General features: G+C 50.0%; 1 pseudogene; it reads left to right on the forward strand.

Annotated features, from left to right (window-relative positions):
- Positions 1-2,958: 2,958 nt before the first annotated feature.
- On the forward strand, positions 2,959-11,880 carry LOC124523509 (guanine nucleotide-binding protein G(I)/G(S)/G(O) subunit gamma-12-like; annotated as a pseudogene).
- Positions 11,881-22,101: the final 10,221 nt, after the last annotated feature.

Here is a 22,101-nt window from a genome sequence, read left to right on the forward strand (position 1 = left end):
AGATGCAGCCCAGCACAAACACAGAGTACGCTCGCCCAGTACTTGAATGACTGAGTCAGGAAACATCATTCCCTGCCCATCCTCTGAGAGCTGCAGGCCTCTACTCCACGGCGACTGGGGACAGAGAGGCACCAGATACCGTGCTCTAAGGATTTTTCATGTTAAAGGCATGGCCTCCGTGTGAACATAATAAACATAGACGTTTACGTACCGTTCCCAGCATGGAAACCCAACACCATTGTGTCTGGGTATGTTTTTCAGTGGTTGGCTACAGTTTAAAAAATTATTAATAGTAATCCTCCCATCAGGGGCGCCTGGGTGGCTCGGTCAGTTAAGTGTCCAACTTTGGCTCAGGTCATGATCTCACGGTTCATAGGTTCAAGCCCTGGTTCATGGGTTCGAGCCCCGCGTCGGGCCCTGTGCTGACAGCTCAGAGCCTAGAGCCTGCTTCGGATTCTGTGTCTCCCTCTCTCTCCACCCTTTCCCTGCTCATGCTCTGTCTCTCAAAAATGAATAAACATTAAGAAAATTAACAGTACTCCTCCCCTTAACTGACTGTGGAACGAGGAGATGTGGATGCGGGACGGCCAGTGGGGGCACGAGTGGAGACGGGAACAAATACAGACTCCGAATGACTCCCGGGAGGGCTCTGTCCACATGCCTGCCCGCTCCCCATGTGCTCAGGGAAGGGAGGAACCGGCGGGACCGTCATGTGCTCATCCCCATCCCTGCTCCACGTTCAAGACACCCCACACTCTGGCAAGTCCACTTCCAGAACCTCTGGGGTCTGTCCCGTCCTGTGTCCCTGCTGCCCCCTAATGCAGCCATTCAACATCTCAGGAAGGATTTCATCTCTCCTTACTTAGAACTGACCACCGGGGCACCTGGGCGGCTCCATTGGCTAAGCGTCCGACTTTGGCTCAGGTCATGATCCCACGGCTTCTGAGTTCGAGCCCCACGCCGGGCGGTGTGCTGACAGCTGGGAGCCTGGAGCCTGCTTCCGATTCTGTCTCCCTGTCTCTCTGCCACTCCCCTGCTCGTGCTGTCTGTCTCTCTGTCAAAAATAAATAAACATTAGAACTGACCACCGTGTCGCCGCTGTCTGGTACAATGCCTGGCACATAGTAGGTGTTCATTAAGTACCCTCCAAATAAATGGCTAAGAGAAGGGAGTCATCTCCCCTCTCGCTTCCCTCAGTCATTCCGTCCTGCATGCCGCGAGAATCATCTTTCGAAAGCACTCATCTGCTTTAAGAACTGAGGGGTGAGATATATTCTCCTGTGAGAAAGAATAGGCACTTCTTAATCTCAAAATATATGTTCAGCAGGAGGACTATTTTTGTAAAAATAAAGGATAACCCGACAGAATGCACAATAGAACTGTAATTTTAACAACGGAATTCACCCCGTTCTTTTGAAGCGTCGGCAGTATATATTACTCTGCATTAGCTACAATGATAAATAGTGTTTTCAAGATTCAAACACATCAATTACAGCGTTCCTGGGTATTCAGACGTCTTTTCCTGTTCCATTTTGTACACAGATCCTCTCAGACTTCAAATCAACGCTTCAAAAATATTTATTCGTTAATTGTAAACCCACAGTGGCCGTTCTTAGCTTTAATATTCTTGTGAAAACCAGGAAAACCAAATTTGCCTTGAGCAAAATGTATTCATCATACTAAACGACGTACGGTTTTGTTATCTGTCCAGATAAAAAGAATACTGCTCAGGTTAGAGGTAAAAGTAAATCTTAAACATGTTTTCCAAACCAGTTTGTCACCGAGGGCTAAAACTCCAATCTTTTGTGCCAAACGTTATTCTGTGCATCCATTCCTCTAGTAAAAATAAGTCACTAACATTTTAGTATAATTTACCCTTAATAAATCATTTTTCTACAAGTAGAATGGGAGAACAGAACAGAAAAATGGGAAGGCGGTGGTGCAAAAGCATCAAAATTTTGCTTCGCACAGGCCACGTGTAGGGACACTCTGTCCCCACCTCTCCTGAAAATCAAGATTTGGGAAGAAAGAGTTTTCCTACTCTAACAGACGAGAATGGAGACTGGGGGAAAAAAATCTTAAATACAGTCTTTGAATCTCTTACCCACCACTTGGAACACTCTCCAAAATCTAGTGAACCTAGAATACCAGCAGCCCTAATTCCTGAATTCCGTTTTTAAAATAATAAATTAACGTTTCAAGAACCTGCAACACAGCGCCACCTGGTGCCGGCAGAGGGAAAGGAGGTTCCAGCCAAGGGACTGTCTGGTGCCCTTTGTTAGCTCCAGTGAGGGAAACGGAAAAACACAACAGTTGTCTGTCATCACGTTAAGTCCCAGCGTGCTACTAAAAACAAGTATCGTGTGAAAATAAACTTGGAAATTATTCATAGCTTATCCCCAATGATCTTATTTTGAGAGGGAATACATCACATTCTGCTGATATCAACACTGAGTTCTTGCAACGTGGCCACTCGGCCAAGTCTTTCCATGTCAATATATTTTTAAATCATAAGAGCATTTTCCAAGTGCACATGTGAGCGACATTTCTTGGTCGTGGAAAGTCGCCCCAAGAACGGGAGCTTCCTCACTGAAATACTGTTCCTGAGGGAGCGGGGTCCCCCTCCCAGAGGGTAAATTGAGAACCCCAGATCCAAAATTGACTTGGAAATTCAAAATAATCAGGGAAATAAAAGTGCACAGAACTCGGTCGAGTACCTCTCCTCCCCAGGACACCAGCACCGTCTCAGAACCGCGTCCACACGGAAATGGGCGTGACGGAAAGTCCCCTCCCGAGGAGCCCTTGGACGCCAAGTCCCTGGCGGCGGAGGGGAAGGCCGCACCGGCAGGCGGGTGGGCCCGCCATGGCGGGCGCAGGTGATTCGTCCCGCCACTTTCAACCTGAAAACGGTGGGCCCAGGAAGTCTTACTGGTTCCAGGTAAAAACAACACCTGACGGATGTCGAGCGAAACGGCGAGCACCAGCAGCATCGCCCAGGCGCGGGGAACCGTGCCACCGAGCATGGAGCCCCCACCCCCCGGGGAGAGAATAAAGGTGTCAAAGGCATTCACGGACCCCGTGTCCTACTGCGAGGAGCACGCCGGGAGCGACCCCGTGCTGATCCGGACACCAACCTCGAAGACCCCGTCGAGGATAAGAAAACTTGCCTCATCTTGCAGAGGACCACGGAGACAGTCCCTCGCCTGACCTCCACGAAGCCAGTCACGGCAGTTCCTTGGAGGACATTTACCTTCAGCCTCTTGGTAACCACCGCTAGTGGCCACAGTACCCTAGCCTGGAATGACTCACTCCAACTCTTGATGTCCCAAGCTGCCCTTGCTCCAAAACACCTCCTTCTGACCTAATACAGAATAATGATCTTCTTTTCCACGAGATGACCACGGCGTCCTATTGGCTTACTGCTTTAGACAGGTCGGCTTGAGCCATTTTAGAACACATGATCATATACTCATAAATATATGAATAACCCAGTCCTAGCAAGACCTAAACTACCTAAGTACCCGTCTGGGTGAAAATGCCAAGAACAACTTACTGAAACCTTTATGTCATGGTATGTTTTTGATAGGGTTGTGCCAACCTGTGCAGCGTAGACGGGTGAGGGGCATCTTGTGCACGTACACGTATCGATGCTTATTTCCTTATTAAAATTTCTCTCTCCATGCCACCAGTTGAAAGAAAAAAGAAAGCTTCCCTCCCAAGCTCCGCTCCACGGCCACCAGGCCCACCCCACCCCACCTCGGAGACGTCCGCCTGTCCGGCCGGCCACTCACGCTGAGCTGCCCGCATTAATGGCCATGAGTCACCGCATTTACAGAACCATTGTCAAACACGTAAGACTTGACTTTGCTCGTCTGATCTCATTTCCGGTTCCTTCCAGACTGCGCCCTCTCATGCAAACGGCTGCCAGGTCACCGTCCCCGAGGCACCACGCACCACGCTGCCACCAACCTCACACCCCCGGCCCAGGACCGCACCCAGACCCGAGCGAGAGGGGGCTTCAGGCACACCGCGTCCTCCCCTAAACATACGTGCTCCTCGAGTTCTGCCTTTCCGGGATATTCTCTCCCCCCATCACAGTGCGCTGCCTCCAGGCTCCCGCTCAAGCCGTTTCTTCACAAACCCCCTCTGCAGTCTCTCCTGCTTCCCTGAGCGGGCGTAGGGGCCTCCCACACCATCCACTCTGGAATTTCTGCAGAGACTTCACATCTTCACTTTGACGGCTTGAGTTACTTTGTCATTTTCCCACCTCCACGATGCGCCTTGGCCACAGAAGAGCCGTCGTGTAGATTTACGGGCTGATGCTCCAAACGGTGTCCGGGGACACGAACGCCTGCTGCAGTCGCTGCCTCACTGCTACGCTCTCAGTTCCCAGGAAAACACTCCGAGGCAGATTCCACCATTCCCTCCACTTGGAAGACAGGGAAACCCAAGCGAGGAAGGCAAAGCCGCTCGGCTCAGAGGCCGAAGGGCCAGAACCCACACCAGGCCCCCCTGCCCTTCTGCCCGTCCAGCCGCGTGTGGCTACCCCCGTGCAGAGAGCAGACGGTACGGCAGCCGGTGCCTCCCCAGGGAGGTGTGAGGACAGGCCACGCCCAGGGCACCACGGACCCCGCATCAGAGCCTCCCCAAGCACCCACGTCTGAGGTCTGCGGCCTACGATGTCCCCGTCTGGGTGGCTAGGCAGCGAGCCTGGGGGCAGCCGCGGGGCGCCCCCCTGAACAAGCGCGGGAGGGCAGGAGGGGGCACGGGCTGGGGCCACACGCAGGCCACGCCCAGCAGACAGCGACCTGCTGCTCCCCACCTCCAGCAGCAGAGTCCCAGTCCCCTCCTCCCCCCCAACAACCTTGGTGGCATCTGCTGTACAGCCCTGCCTCACAGGTAAGGGGGAGCTGGGAGAGAATGAGCCTCCAAACACATCTGGAGAACCCAAAATCCATGCCGGGCTGCACTCTGCAAAGGCCCCTCTGTCTCCCTCAAACGCCCCACATACGACCCCCACGCGCGAGCTGCAAGCATGTGTAAGGTGGTGCCCTGCCTCCGTAGCCGTGACCCCCGTCTCAGAACCCCCACCTGTGCAGCGCACCTAGGTGGGGGCGGCCCGGGCCAGGAGCCAGGAGGGTCCCGGAACCTCGCGCTGAAGGCTGTACCCCCTTCAGCTGGATGCAGGGGTCCCTCCTTCTTTGCCGGCCACACCCGTGCATCTCTCATCTTTAATTCAACATCGAGCCGTGGCCTCCGGTGGGCGGGCCTCCCCACGGTCAGAAGCACAGGTCGGGAAGGGGCAGCGGGGCCTTTCCCCTGCAACTGTGAAGTCAACCACACCCACAAACAGAACGGGTGCTCAATCAATGTTTTTTGACCTGAATTACCAATCAGTCTGGGAATCAATCTTCTGACCCCCTTGAACCCGACCCTAAATTCTTGCCAAAGTTACTGCACGTGGAGGAAGAGCCAGGATGGCTGCAAGAATTTCAAGAATGGAAATGAGGACCAAGGAAAGGGAGCCAAGTGTCAGTGTTCGGGGGCCACCCCTCAGATGAGGAGGTCACGATTTCCGAATGTCACGGTGGAGAGGGATCCACAGTCTCAGCCAGAGCTCCCGGGCAGCCCCCAGGTCCGAGCTCCCCATCTCCTGACTCCAGCCAGACCACGGTCCAGCCTGGGACACGGGCAACTTCAGAAGGGATATGGACAAGCTGGAAGTCGCCCACTGCTGGTGGGGATGGGAGATGCTGAGGAAAGGTCCGGCGAAGCACAGAGTTACCACGTGACCCACCAACCCGCACACACTGAACACAGACACGTGCACACATATGCTCTGAACAGCATCAGCCACAGCAGCTGGACGGTGCACATGACCTGACATCCACCAGCAGATGCCACTATACCCTGTCCACATGCCGGGGTAGCGCTGAGCCACAAAAGGAAAGGAAGTGCACACGCCCAAGCGTGGATGCCTCTGGAAAACGGGGCTACGTGAGAGAAGCCAGTCACAAAGGGACCCACGCAGTAGGAGTCCATCTGTATGAAACGTCCAGAACAGTAAACCCATCGGGACAGAAAGCGGACTGCTGGTTTCCAGGGTCTGGGAGGAAGGAAACACGGAGTGACTGCTGATGGGTCTGGGGTTTCCTTTTGGGGTGAAGAAAATGTTTTGGAACTACATGGAGGTGATGGTTGTACCCCAATGTGAATATACAAATGCCACTGAATTACTTCTCAGTGACTGACTTTATATAAGGAGAATTTCACCTGAGTAACAAACAAAACAAAACAAAATTAGATTTAGTTTGAGGTGTATTAGGAGTAAACATAATTACCACTTTTTCTGACAACTTCTGTTTTGGAATTCGACAATTTAAGCAAGTTAACAGTGCCCAGCAAGAGCTCAGCCTCTGGGAGCCTCTGAGGGAGCCACCCCTCCCACTACAGACCCAACAGCTAAGCACCGGTCAGCCCCCAAGGACACTCTGAGGGAGCCACCCCTCCCACTACAGACCCAACAGCTAAGCACCGGTCAGCCAGCCCCCAAGGACACTCTGAGGGAGCCACCCCTCCCACTACAGACCCAACAGCTAAGCACCAGTCAGCCCTCAACACCAGTTCTGAATCCATGTGTGAAGACCTCATCGATCGTGCCAGTTACTGTATAAATTGTACCCATAACACAGAAGCACACCCCTGGGTTGATGTGCCAGAGACCTCAGTGTGTCTCTCTCTGCCGGTCATGGGGCAGCCGTCTGGGGTCAACTCCTCCGACACAATCTCAGAGCACAGGGTCCATGGTAGCACAAGCCCTGTGATCACAAGCAGCTGTGCACGGGGATCCCCTTCGGTGAGAGAGATCCCCCAGGTGAAGTGGACGAGCGCGACTGCCCTTCTGAGGACGAGGCCAGCGGCGGGGGCACAAGCTTGCAGCTTCGTCCGGTGGGAGGCTCTCTCTCGCCCTGCTCTCACACCCGTGTCCACTTCTCCTCACTTCCATCACTGGAGGCCAGCGGATGCTAAACTCCAGACTGGAAAACCTCGCTCCTCACTTTCCCACAGAAATCACTGGATTTCTTTGAAGCAGGGGTGTCCTGGCTTCTAAAAAAGATTCTTCGCACAAATTTCTGGCTGCACGTCACCCCACTCTGCCCCAGGCTGGGTTCCCTACTCTCAGACACTGTCTGCATTTCCCCGCTCTCTAGGACCTCAACACAGCCCATCGGCTCTGCGTTTCCAGGATCTAAAGGGGATCACCAGGTGTCAGCAAGTTAAGGCTGGTGCAGTAGCCCTCCAGATCCCCCTCTGCACGGCAGGACGGGGGCGGCACAGCCTGGCAGACGGGCACACCCTGTAAACACCAGTACAGTACCTGCCTTCGTGACTGTTGTTTTACTCAATAGTTATGAAAAGAGGGGGGAAAAGCCTTATAAATTAATTATCATCAATATTTAAAGGAGCACTGCAGTAAATTATTTTATAATTATTTTCTAATTCACCCCATAATTTATTGATCTATAATTATTTTTAAGAGAGGCAAGCCTCTATCATTAGCATTGTAACATCAGTTAACGTTTTCCTTGAAGCAAAAGATTTAGCAACATCACCCAAGATTAAGTCATAATGTGCAGTCACTATCGACAGTATTTCAAGTGAGACTGTCTTCAGTAAGTGTAGGCATAAAGGCTAGTCTACTGAAAAAAGAGAAAGGGAGAGGGATGGAGACAGAGGGAGGAAAGAGAGGAAAAAAGAAAGAGAAAGAAAGCAGAGAGAGAGACAGTTGCCTGAAACACTAAGGAAGTCAGTGCAGGATGTAGTCAAATACTGACCACTTTTGACGTCACAATAATGAGAGAGATCGTGTGTGTGTGTGTGTGTGTGTGTGTGTGTGTGTGTGTGTCTAGGGAGTGTTATTCTGAAAGTTGCCAGGCATAAAGAATTGCTCAAAAGGGAAATCCCAAACCCAAAATAATAGCCAACACATTCCGTTCGGGACACATGAGATTCCAAGAAAGGGGAAGAAGAATCTAACTGCAGATCATCTAACGTTTTCTGGCAAAGAATCCTTCCAAATAACCATACAAGGAGCCACAGGGGAACCTTGAAGGGAGAAGACTTTGCAATGGGAACAGAATCTGCACAAGGACCCAGAGGCGCCCTTTCAGGGCACAGGACACCACAAGCTACTTCGTCCTCTGCGGTCCTCCCCACTCAACATCTCCCACTGTTACCTGTTCAGGACTTTCAAATCTTCCTCACTTACAGACTGAGATAATGACAGGAGACTTCTTAAAGAAAATTGGGTTCCATGTAGCTAACGGGTTACAAACGTTCTAATTGTACATGCTTACGCCAAGTAGGCCCCCCACTGGGGACTTCCTCTCTGTGCTGGTCTGAGGTTTGATCGTGGACACAACAGTGAAAGCACTTTGAGAAATGAAACAGGGAAGGCAGAGAAAATACTTCGGGAACCTTACAACTGATGGAACAGGTAAAACACCAGGTAAGACACACGGGCCCCATCTCAGCCTCGCCTTTGCCTTAAAGGAGTATGTTTGGGAAAGACTGTCAACTACTTACCCCCCCACACCCTGCCCTAAAGTAACTATACGTCCCCGCAAACGCCACCATAAACTCTGAAGAACCTGCTCGCGTTTCCAGACTAAGGCACACCTGGTTCAGACGCTCCGTAAGATCACTGCCCACACAGGACCCGCTTCCCTTGGAGGAAACCTCACATTGCGGTGGTTCTGTGGTTTGGTGGAGATGTCCTAATGAGCTGCACGTTGAACTAGCGGGACACACATGTGACCAGAAGCATTTTTATCCCGTCTCCTGCTGTCCCTTTCAACCTGCCCAGCACAGACGCCCTCTGTCTGTGGGATGAAAACCCAGCAGGCCCGTCAATCCCCCTAACGGCTCAGGGGCCTCTGCTCCAAAGCCAGCGATCCCTCTTCAGCTTCCGGGAGCCCGGGGACCACCAACAAGGTGAAAATGTGTCCCTTTGGGAAAGGAGGAGGAAAACTTCTGGAGAAACAAGGGAAGAAGGCAACAACACAACCAAGTAATACCGGTCACGAATAGAGACGCGAAGCCAGATGTAATTAATAGCATCACTTGTGGCCAAAAGTCAAAAACTTGGATGAACAAATTCTTTCTAACTGACAAGAACTCAAAAATAAATAGAATTCCTGAAGAATCTTCTCGCTATTAAAGAAACGAAAGAAGTACTTAAGAACTTTCCACACTTAAACATAAAACAAGGGGTTTTTACAAGTGAGTTCTCCAAAACTTTCAAGACAAAGGTTATTCCGTCCATTCTCACATAATGCCCTTCTGGGGGATGAAGAGAGGGACCATGCCCATCTCATGAGGCCAGTACAAACTTCATGTCTAATTAGGCAAGACCAACCTCGTTCCTGAACATATATCCCAAATCCTAAATAAAATATTAGTAAACCAGACCCGGTTGTGAATAGGAAAACATGATATGTCCTGGCCAAGTCTGATTTCTTCCAGAAATGCAAGAGTGTTCTCATATTAGAAAGTCCATAATATTCATCCACCGTATCATCAGAATATTACACGGTCATCTCAATAGAGATGTGGTCAAACATCATTCAAGCTAGGATCAGAGAGAAACGTCTCCACCCTGGTCAAAACCGCGTATGAAATACCTACCATGGATACTCTTCATGGGAAGACTCTAGAAGCGACATTCCCTTAAAACCAGGTAATGACCAGGATGGCCATTGTTGTCGCTTGAATTTAACACCAGTGCTGGAGAGTGGAGTCAACACCATGAGGCAATTAAAATACATTAAAGTCACCAGGGCACCTGGGTGGCTCTTGATCTCAGCTCAGGTCACGATCTCATGGTTCGTGAGTTCGAGCCCCACATCAGGCTCCGTGTTGACAGTGCAGAGCCTGCTTGGGATTCTCTCTCCCTTTCTCTCTCTCTCTCTCTCTCTCTCTCTCTCTCTCTCTCTGCCCCTCCCCTGCTTGTGCTCTGTCTCTCTTTTTCTCTCTCAAAATAAATAAATAAACATGAAAAAAAATTTAATAAAGTCACAGGATTAGGAAAGAAGAAATAAAGTCACTATGAACTACAGAAGATATATATAGAAAATCCAATAAACATATGAAAAGATATTCAATCTTACCAGTAATTATCTCAATGTAAACTGAGAACACACGAGATTCCATCCTGCACCCACTCGACTAGAAAAATCAAGACTGCTGATAACACCAGAGCTCAGAGAGCACGTGGACCAATGGGTCACAGAGTGCAAATGGACACAACCTCTTTGGAAAGCAATTTGCTATTTTGTTGTGACGTTCAGAGTTTGGATGTCCTACAAGCCAACAAGCCCACCCCTGGGCACATGTCCCAGAGAAACCCTGTGCACGCTCCTGAAGTCTACAGAAGTACTAACAGAGGGAGAGTTTACATCATCAAGAGACTAGAAAGAACTCAAATGTCCTCAGTGCTGAACGGATACACAAACTGTGGCATATTCACACAAAGGGATGTTGTGCAGAGATGAAAATGATAGCAGCCACGTACAACAACTAAATCTCTTTTATTCAAAGGTCTATCAGGGTAGAGGTGGGCAAAGCTGCTAGGGGACAGGCCACAGGGCGTCGGCAGGGACATGAAGAGTTAGGGTAATGGCGGTTCACAGGGCCTTTGAGAATGAGATGAAGAGAACTTGGTGATGCATCAGCAATGAGAAGTGTCAAGGAGGATAAGTCCTGGGCTTCAGGCTCGTGCAGTTGGTTGGGGATGCCATTCTCTGAGGTAGGAACACAGGAGGGGATGGAAACATAGAGCAGGTGTCAGATAAGCCACTCTGTAAACAGGAGACGCCCACAGGAAATGAGAAGAGACCATGCCTGTAAGGAGATGAGGACTCTCGCATGGAAAAGACACAAGTGCAAAGGCCCTGAGGCAGGTGTACACTTGGTGTGTTCAAGACCAGCAGCGAGGCTGAGAGCTCCCGGGGGCTGGAGGACCAGAGAGGAGGGAGGAGCTGAGGTGGGGCAGAGCCTGGAGACAGTAAGCATCCAATAAAGGTGGGTCTCCCTCCTTCTGTGACTCCTTCTGGTGCCCCCCCACATTCAAGGGAGCCCAGCCTAAGAAGCACAGATAGATCATCCTCCAGAAAAGGCAAGAGTCACTTTTGCAACATGAATAATCACTTCCGAATTTATTTCTACATTACCATCTTCCCCTCAGGCAATCTGACTTATTCCTCGTAAATCATGATTCTGTCTCGTTCATGTTCCTGTTTTCAAGCCTAAAGTTTCCAACTTAGCGAAATTCTTCTCCAGACTGAGGTTTAAACTAGAGCAAAAATGCGCTACTAATGAGCTAGAGATAGCACGTGGGTTTAGTAATAACAAAACCTAAAATTGGCTTTTGATCTATAAAAAACGTAAAATTCATCATCGTGCTATTCATTTTTGTCAGCTTTCTCTGAGTGAAGCCCGTTTCAAAAAGAATCATCATTACACAGAGTCACAGAATACCTGCCCCACAGCGAGAAAAAGGTGGACCAGGTGATTGAAGTCCACGGGTAATCCAGAAACCTCATTTCAGTGCAATTTCGAGACTTTCTGCCGTCAATACCTCATTACAGCCACTCTCAAGAACAAAATTGGCTGATTTATGAACTTGGACAAGTTTCTTGGCCTCTCTTAGCCCTCGATGTCCTCAGTTACCGAGACACGGAGGCTCCGTGGATGCTCCCGTGGCCGCCCCCGCAGCGGCGGTGCCCCAGCCCCTGCAGGACCGCACGCGCCTCCCGTCCCGCAGGCCGGGCGGCCCGAGAAGGGGCCCCGGAGCTCCGTGACCAGCGGATCGATGGCTGAGGCGCTGACCCATTTCGCGGCATCTCAGAGCCCGACTTGCAAGCTTGCAGACTCTACTAAATCACGCTTAGGAGCAAGACGGGACTCGCCAATACACTGCGGAATCGGGACCTCACTTCACAGAAACACATAGATAAGAGGAGGGAAGCCAAATACAGGGGCTTAAAGGCCAGACAAGAAACACTTAACAAAGAGAAAACGGAGAAAAACACAAGGTGGGCAAAAACAGAGAAAATCCCAGATACAGGAAGTGAGTCCGCGTTCGTCAAGTGTGGCAAGAGCATTCGGGACGTCGCCAGTATTAACCCCCTATCGACCAAAGATTGTCAGATCACCTTGGCCGGTGACATTTTTTGTAGCTACACACGTAGACTTTTATAATAAAAACACGTCAGCGATTCTGTCCCCCAAATTCACCTCCCGACCAACTTTGCTGGGATGCAGCGAGAGGATGAAAGGGGAAACACATGTGAACCCGTTTCCCTCCATCCTGGCTGCGGACTGGAGTCACCTCGGGGGCTTCTAATGCCCTGGTGCCAGGGCCCCACCCCCAGCCAGTCTGATCTGGTTGGGCCCGCGGCACAACCTCGGCCAAATCCCAGACGGCTCGAACGTGCAGCCAAGGGTGAGAACCACCCTTGCTTCAAAAGCAGGAAGCAAACTGGAGGAACAGTCACAGGACAAGAGGGCCGATACAGAGGGGTGTGCAGGCTGATCTGACTCAAGTCGCCTTCCTCTCATCTTACAGAAGTGCCACCGGAGCGAGAAGAGACTTCAGTTCTAGGGAATGCGGAGCTCTGTCCGATTCAGCACGTAATTATATTCCCCTGTCTCTCCTTCCAGCCAATTTTCCCGCCGTGCGAGTGATTCGAAGGTTCCTATGTCACCAGTCCACTCAAAACACGTAGGACTCGCCGCCTGGTGGGGCCGGTAAATTTCCTTTCAGTGACTACGGTGCCTGAGAGCCATGCTGCCCTCAAGCTAGCATTCTGCCTCGCTAAATTCCATGGCAACGCCTCCCTCTGCTCAGGCGGTACCCAGCCCGCCGGCCTCCTCAGCCCCAGACGTAAGCAGCTGTGTCAGCTTAAAGTCCCAACTTCGAAATTCACAGTTATGTAATCCTGAGACAAGTCACTGAGTGTTTTCCACACGGTTCAAATGAAGATGCCACCACGTACACGTGGCCCGGCTGGCAGGGCCACCATCACACTCGCCGGGGCTGCGTTTCAATCTGTACCACCCCTGGGTGGTATCGGAAGAAAGCCGAGATGAGATCAGGGATGCGATATAGGGACTAAAATACGGTGGTTCTGTAGCTGTCTGGTTAATCTGAACTGATATTTTAAACTCAGGGTCTCTGCTGTGCCTGCAGGAAGAAAACGATTCATGAAATACAGATGTCCCGGGGCGCCTGGGTGGCGCAGTCGGTTAAGCGTCCGACTTCAGCCAGGTCACGATCTCGCGGTCCGTGAGTTCAAGCCCCGCGTCGGGCTCTGGGCTGATGGCTCCGAGCCTGGAGCCTGTTTCCGGTTCTGTGTCTCCCTCTCTCTCTGCCCCTCCCCCGTTCATGCTCTGTCTCTCTCTGTCCCAAAAATAAATAAACGTTGAAAAAAAAAAAAAAAAAGAAATACAGATGTCCCTTTATCCAGGATCCTCAGTGTCCGGGGCACTCTTCCAGAAAGCCCGAAAATGGGACACACACAGCCAGCGATGCCCCCGGTCCCTCTAGAGCCAGCCGTGCATGGACCCATGTCCCACAGTGGATGACATTTCCTTCTCCACCTACTTCTACCTGCGAGCTGAACACCTTCATGCCCTGGGCCCTCTGAGACATTAAGACGGAAGAACAAATGAGTTCTTGTATAAATACATATTGTTTCTGTAATTGGAAAGAAATAATTTATTTTTAAAAAAACAATGCTCTAGAGTGTAGGGATGTTCATAAAACACAAATAGGAGTGTAAATTGGTAAAGCGTTCTGATGGAAAATTTGATAACGGAAATCAGAAATTGTTCAAAATAAGCATTTAAGTTTAATTAAATAAACATATTCCCTAACACTGCAATTGCACATCTAAGAATTTGTTTTCAGGAACCAAAGACTTAGCACGGGTGAGTTCTCTTTCACATGCATATGGTTTGCAACAGCATAGACCAAAATCGTCAGGAAGTAGAGACTGGCCGTAGGTCTAAGGATGTTCACCATATATCTACCTACCTACATGGACAGATGGGTGGGTGGGTGGGTGGATGGATGGATGGACGGATGGACGGATGGACGGACGGACGGACGGACGGATAGATGGATGGATCGATGGATGGATGGATGGACGGACGGATGGACGGACTAATAGGCAGGCAGACTTGCTGGAAGTCAAAGCAAAGTTAGGTTGCATCATCCTTATTTGAAGTAAATACACCAGCTCACACGAAGACAGAGTTTTCCCTGGTCCTGAGCAATGTGAATCTGAACTCTGCTATCGATGGAAGTTTTATTTAAAATGCACATTCAAGGGGCGCCTGGGTGGCGCAGTCGGTTAAGCGTCCGACTTCAGCCAGGTCACGATCTCGCGGTCCGTGAGTTCGAGCCCCGTGTCAGGCTCCGGGCTGATGGCTCGGAGCCTGGAGCCTGTTTCCGATTCTGTGTCTCCCTCTCTCTCTGCCCCTCCCCCGTTCATGCTCTGTCTCTCTCTGTCCCAAAAATAAATAAAAACGTTGAAAAAAAAAAATTTTAAAATGCACATTCAAGCTACATGTGGCTGTTTCTTTCTTGGCCTTATGGGCATAACATAGAAGCACGAGTGTGTGCCTTTATTTCTCTAAAGGTCCCGATGATATGGTCCAGGTCATGTGGCCTTGAATATGTTTAAAACTGGAAGGAACGTTGGGGCCTAGTCCCTCAACCACACCGTTCACGTCATCAGTTCCATTGGGCCTCCTGCGAGAGCCACAGGGAAGACTGTCACGGCTGAGGGACGTTGGGCCACGCAGATAGCAGAGACTGTCTTATTGAAAAGGCAAAGGAATCCCCCTTGTACACCGGCCATAATGGAGGGAGGTGACAAGCGGGAGATGCTTAGATCCAGTATTTGTGACAGGAGAAGTAGTGTCCTGAGGCCACAGAGTTCCGCCAGATGAGCCAAACCCAATTCCTTCACCTCCTAATACCAAGTTCCCGCCTACTCCACTGTAGACGTTCACTATCCCTCGTGTGTTACACGTACCAACAGAGCAGTACAAAATTAACCACTGAATACGTACCTTTATTTATTTTAATAGAAGGATCTGATGTCATCCATCTAAGTGCCAAAGGAAACCCACCAAAAATGACTATTCGCGTTTGGGCAAAATTGCCACGTAGATGATTCTTTGGCCCTGATTTGCTGAATCAAGGACTTCTTGATCCCACTCCAGAAACACGAATGTAGAGTCATGCTCATCAGCACACAGGAGAAACACTCAATTTCTCTTTTAAAAAAAAATGTACAAATATCAGAGGACACGTTAGATATAAAGGGGCTAGGTCTCGATGCTGGTTTACGCCATTTAAGGTGGAGATTTGATAAATTAGAATATCATTTTTGCCCTCCTGGTTCTCATGATGGCATTAGGATAAAATGTCTAAAAAACCATTTAAAAGCTTAAATCAATATTAAGATCATTCAAATTGCCCAATTAACAATTTCTGTCTATCGAGTCAAAGGTTGATGGTGGATACATAAATTCTATGAAATGTCTTGAAAGATTCTTGACGGCTTTCTTTCTATTAGTTGGAGTACTGGGTGTTTTATAATTAGCACTAGGAATTAGCATGGAACAGTGATCCGAGAGAAAGAGATGCCCCAAGACAGGTTTTAGAGGATAAGCGGCCAACGTGATTTGGGACCCTGGGCCATGATGGTGCCACTGGCGAGGGACATGCCTCAAGTTGTCCCAGGGGCCTCCACTCCCCTCCCGTGCCTGACCGCTCTCCGGAGGAACCTTCTCCCCAACCGTCTTCCCCTGGAGAGGCTGAAAGCAGGTGGCAGAAAACAAATCTGAGACCGCGCCCACAATGTCCTCACACGTCCGGCCGGGGCAGGTCATGGGCTTGGTTACCACCTACGTTCCCTAGTCCTGTTTTCACAGCCTTACCAAATTTAAGCTGCTAGCTAGGAAGAGTAACCCAAGATTAAGAAGAGGACTATCTCATTTTCAGGCTATCGTGTATTTTCATACACAAATTAATTCAAAAAATTACTCCGTTTCGTTAGGTACGCTAAGCGGTTGTAAATTCACACTGGAAGCCAAGTGGTGAGCCCTCCTGGGTAATGGCTGTGGGCTATATTCTAAACTAGCCACTTTGGATGTGTAACTTGCCCATCAATCGCACAAACACACAGGTAAGAGTTTACTCATCACACAGTTGCCTCCAAGAAAAATGGAGACTTTTTCTTAAATCTTTAGATTTTAGAAAAACTTAAATGTTGCTCTAGAATAGAATTTTGTCCTGAGATAGCACAGAATGTTCTCTCCCCAAAGCAAAATCCCACTTTTTCAAAATTGTATTTCAATCACATATTTGGCTAATTACCAATGACAGACCTACAAACACTTATTAAACATACAAGACTAACTAGTCCTAATGGGGATTCCATCAAGAGGACCATCAGCCACCCCCCCTTCTTCCCAGCTGAAGCCCCCTGACTCCTTGACTTTCAACATTGCCCCCAATATTCCCCATCTCCACAGTCAGCCCCACAACCTGCCCAGGGGCTCAAACTCGAGAGGCCGAGGTCATCCGGACTCCTTTCTTTGCACCCACGCTGCAAGTCACGCTGGCCTCATCCCAGCCTTCAGATGTGCAAATGCCATTTCCACCTGCCTGCACCTGGCTCACTCTGCCCTGCTCCCCACTCAGATCTCAATTCAAATGTTGTCTCCTCCCTGGGGTCTTCTAAATCAGTCTGAACTCTAGTGACTCGTCTTTTCTCTTTCCAAGCACTGCTCATTGCCTTTAATTGTCCACTGTTGTTCGTCTGCTCGTTGCTGCTTGCCCCCACCTGAACGTGAGTTCCAGGGGAGCTGGGGTGGTCTGTCCACGGCCCAGAGCAGTGCCTGGCACACAGGAGGCACTCAGGGGGCATCTGCTGAACGGTTTTGTGTATAGAAAGCACACGTACGGATTCTGATACTGATAAAAAGACGCGGTACAGTCTAGATATCGAGGACCCGGTGGCCCGCATAAGGATCCCCACCTGAGAAGGAATTCTGTGAAAGGCCCGCAGGAGAATGGAAGGGAGAGAGGGGACGGCCACGCACCTGCTCTTATGCGCCTCAGCTGCAAGGGACGCGTGGCTGCCACTCAAGTCCCCACCTGCCCGAACTCAGCCACGCGGCTCCAGCCCAGCCAGCAGGGAAGCCTGGGAATCTGGTCTTCCTGAGAGCCCCAGAAAGGGAGTCATGGCAAACACAGAGCTCTTCCTTGACCCCAGGGGGGTCCGGAGAGAACATTCCACACACACCCCCCCCCCCCCCGTCCCATGAAGAAGCACAAGACACTGAGGCCAAGATATTCTCATGAGTAAGAACGTGGATGCATGAGAATATTGGGTCAGATTTGCTACGGACTCTAAAATACTATCAAGTGATGGTTCTGTGTTTAGTGAAATTCGGGGGCACTTTTAACAGCCCCCAGAGCACTCGCTGCACCCCAGGAGTGCTCACTGCCTGAGGGACTCTGACTGCAACAGTCCGGTTCCTTCTCACAGTGTTGGGCTTGCATACAGAAGTGTCCTCACTTCAGTTCGGTCCCCACCACGCCCCATCCGTGGCAGCCTGGACTCCAAGGACAGGCCATCCTCGGGCTGCACGTCCCCAGACCCATCCTGGGCTGCCCGCCGGTGCTGGACCATCTCCGTGAGCACGGCCTGAGTCCCGCCCGCCAGGGGAGCGGGGACGTGGTCTCTGCATCCCCGCACGTCCCATGCAAAACCGCGTCTACACAGCAGGTGCTTTCGATGCCCAGCCACAAGCTGCCCTGGAGATCGTCACAGACAACCCACAAGCAAGATCTACTCCCGCATCTGTGTGTCTGTCTGTCTGTCTGTCTATCGGAAGACACTCCTCCATGAGGAGTGCTCAGCCTATATACACAGGGCAGGCCAGAAACATGAGGGGGTGAAGGCGCCCCAAGACAGCCCCCACCGATGGGCAGGGGAGTCGTGAATGAACACCCCTGCCTCCGGGGACCGCCCTGAGGTATGTGCACTCAGGGTCCCCCGTGAGATGAAGCCCTGGCAGATGCATGCCGGTGGACACATCCCTACACAATCCCTGGTACACACAGGACCCCGCTTCTTCACCCCGCCCGTCACTTAGTAGGTCCCCCTTAAGGTTGGCCTAAGGCTCTGCTGTGATTGTCTTGAATTTTTTCATCACTTTTGAACAAGGGATTCGGCATTTTCGGCTTGCACTGGGCCCTGCAAATTACGGAGCCTGTTTGACTTACTGGCCTCCTCCTTCATGAGGCTCATTAGGGCCCCCCTCAAATAAACCACTTGCATTCAAATCCCTGCCTCAGAGGCCGCAGTTAGAGAAACTCGAACTAAGTCAGAAGACGCCCCTTCCCTTTCCTCGTACTCCCCACCCCCCCCCCCGCCTCCTATCAGCCCCCTCCGTGTTTCCTCCATTCTCGGGATATCACAACACATCACCAAGTGTGAGGCCGGGAACTCAGTTGTGTCCCCTCTTCAGTCAAAGTCCAGCTGCAGCAAAGAGATCTGCACAGTATGTGCTGTGGGAATACAATACAGTGACCTTCTCGACTCTCACTGATCATTGCAAGAAGCCTTGCACCTCAGGATCTTTGCACTTACCGCCCTCCAGAATGTTCCTCTCCCCATTAAAACCATGTAACACAGAGAAACACACACACACATGCTCAGTCTGTTTCTACATCAGCCAGGGCTGGGATATTCACATAAGGATTCTTTCCCTTTCCAGTGATTTAGCACCGGCTTCCTCTAAACCCAAAGTCCCCAAATATACACGAAGAGCTTTTCCTTCACTCATTGTATGAATTAATTTCGGATCACACCTCCGGCATAAATTGTACCTTCAATAAAGATGACCGTGAACTCAAAATTAACTTCCAAAACACTTCCTGTGCATCGCTGTGCTACACGGGGAAGCTGTAATTGCCCCCTTGACTCCACTTACCTGTGGAATCTGAGGACAGAACCTTGATCTTGTGGACACTCTATAGTAAGAAAAAATGTTATCAAATATCCAGTACTGGGCCATTTCCTGGGACAGTGCCCAATTACTAATTTGAGCCTGATGAGCCTGCATAAAATCTCCACAGACAGGAAACTGAGAAAGAAAGGTTGAGGTAGCAAGAGATTTTTCTTTTCCTTGAAAAATGTTCTGTATCAACTACATACCCATTACATTATGGTTAATTTTAACATTTTAATCACGGGATCCATAAATTTTAATGTGTTTGTTGTGCACTTGTTATGGGGTCACCATCAGGCTAAACATCACGAAAGCACAAGGCACATTTAGGATATGGTTTCAGCCCTCAATCTGGCATAAATCTGGTTGGGAAAGCAATTTATTGCTACTTGAACACTGTGGTGAAGTTAAAAACCTACCTAAGCAGACAATGTGTACGGTAGGCGAACAACAGAAGTTCCCTGAAGACGTCAAGCACACCTTTACGTCAAGGACTTGGCATTTATGGCTCCTTCTAGAATGTTCTTTCCCTCAGCCACCTCCAAGGTTTGCTCACTCACTGCATCAGGTCTCTGTTCAAAGGCCCTGGGTCACACGGGGGGTTTCTCCTTGTGCCCTGCTCCCCACACACTTCACAGCACTTGCCAGCCCTAACTAGCACGGACTCCTTTTACGTTTCTAGCTTCTGTCTTCCCCTCCCGGGAAGTGCAAGGTCCATGAGAGCAGGAACTTGGTCTGTCTCCACTCGCTACTCTGTCCCTGACTTCTACAGGACTGCCTGGATCACAACAGGCATGTGACAAAGATTTCTTAAATTAACGTTTGAGAAATGAGTCATATAACACCTTCTTTCACAGTCTGATGTCACGGGGATCAAGATGTTTTCCAGGAAAGCTTACAACTACCATCATACGGAAAGATAAGCTTTCTAAGGGGTAAGCCCGGTCTCCCAACATCAGCCTCATCAGCCAACCGTATGAGCAAACTTCCCTACAACTTGCTGATGGCCTACCTACCCCAAATAAATGCTGGATTTGTGTACCTACAAACACACATAGATTATCTATGACCAGCAGATACAGATGAGCCCAATTAAATATATTCCAAACTCTGAACATTAATACCAAGACTGGTGTTAATTTTAGATGTCCACATAATTTGAAGCAATTAAACTCCATATATATCTGAGCCACATCTTCTACAGACCCTTTTCAGCAGGGATGACAGAGATCAGACAGGAAAGCAACTGTGGGGCGCCTGGGTGGCTCAGTCGGTTAAGCGTCCGACTTCGGCTCGGGTCACGATCTCGCCGTCCGTGAGTTCGAGCCCTGCGTCGGGCTCTGGGCTGACGGCTCAGAGCCTGGAGCCTGCTTCCGATTCTGTGTCTCCCTCTCTCTCTCTGACCCTCCCCCATTCATGCTCTGTCTCTCTGTCTCAAAAATAAATAAACGTTAATAAAAAAAAATTTTTTTTAAAAAGAAAGTAACTGCGGTGTCTCATCTGCTGAGGCTGAGCCCTCGCTACAGAGTGGATGCCCTTCTCTACCACAGTCGTCCAACTCGTCTGTTTGCTTGTTGGTTGGTTTCAGACCAGGCAGTGTCCTGTACTCGCGGACTGAAATGGAGATTTCTTGCGTGTGTAGGCTTCATCCGATGACATAAAATACACTTCCAGAAAACTCCCCTAGTGGCCAAGTCATGCATGAACCAGCTGGGTTCAGTGTGTGAGGCCAGAGGAAGGGCCAGCACCCTTAAACACCAACCAGTTGCTGGGAGGCTACCCAACACCCAAGCCTCGTCCACCCCTTCTCAGAACTGCACTGAAGTCATCATGGGCACACGCCAGTCAGCAATTACTTATCACACCTTGCGTGGCTTGGAGTTTAGAATGTCTTGTAGCAGAGTCCGTACCCATACGATCTGGGTGCTTCCTAGGGTAGTTAAGTACAAAGCACGTGGTCTCGGGATATGTGTTGGCTGACAGGTATTTCTGCCTCAGAGCCTGGCAGGCCACCCACAGTGACCACGCTCTGTGGACTAAGGATGGAAAGCCACCTGAGAGCCAGCCCCAGGATCAGTCAGTGCCTCCCTCTGGCAGAGTTCATGTTCTCTGTGCTCCCTTCGTCCCCGGAGCAAACCTCCCCTCACGCCATGGAGGGATCCTCAAGAAAATACGAACAAGTGGAAACTTCCGTCGCTGATGAAATATGAAAGCAACTCTGCTACAAGATGAAGACTTCCATGCCCAAAAGAAGAAAGATGCTCGAGAAACCACTCTCCTCACATTGTCACGGGGGTGGAGAAGAGGCAGGACACTTCCCACTTAAAAGGACAGTCACATGCTGGTGACGAAGACAGTACTTCTGAACGCTGGCCTGGTCTGTGTGCATCCCTGCAGCCCGCGACTGTGGCAGGTGGCACGGACAGCGGGCGTCGTACCCTCCTCCTGGAACACAGGCAAACACCAGCGTCCAGTGTCACAGCGTCACTCCAGAATGGAACACAGGAGCAACATCAAGAGTGTTGTCCAATTGTCAGGGCCACGTCATCTCTCTGATGGAAACCAAGCTCTGGAGACTGCCAAGCTGACTAACTCCTCCTTATTCTGAGCCTACCTTATTCCTTTTTTTTTTTTTCTTTTTTTTTTCCATGTAATTCTGCAAAGCTTTAAAACAGGAAAGGAAAATTCGGCCATGAAACGCTTTACGTGACATAAAAATCCCCACCCCCAGTCTTGGCCCGTTGTATTGCCCCTCAATACAAAGCAAGTTTTATTAACACAAGGCAAGTGCTCAATTTAAAGGGAACTGTAGGCATTAAAGCAGATTGTTTTATGTCTCCGACATGAATACTCCGGGTGGATGAACTATCAGGCCCTGGGTTTAAGTGTGATTAATGCCGAGTACTTGGAAAGCATCCAAACTTATTAAATCTGATGGAGTAAAACAGCATAACTTTCTCATATTATTTCCAAGGGATACGATTAGACTGAATTGTAGCCGTG

The sequence above is a fragment of the Lynx rufus genome, unplaced genomic scaffold (genome assembly GCF_022079265.1).
Source record: "Lynx rufus isolate CCGP_SWC_20201006 ecotype Redwood Valley unplaced genomic scaffold, mLynRuf1.p SCAF_4, whole genome shotgun sequence".
Taxonomy (NCBI): domain Eukaryota; kingdom Metazoa; phylum Chordata; class Mammalia; order Carnivora; family Felidae; genus Lynx; species Lynx rufus.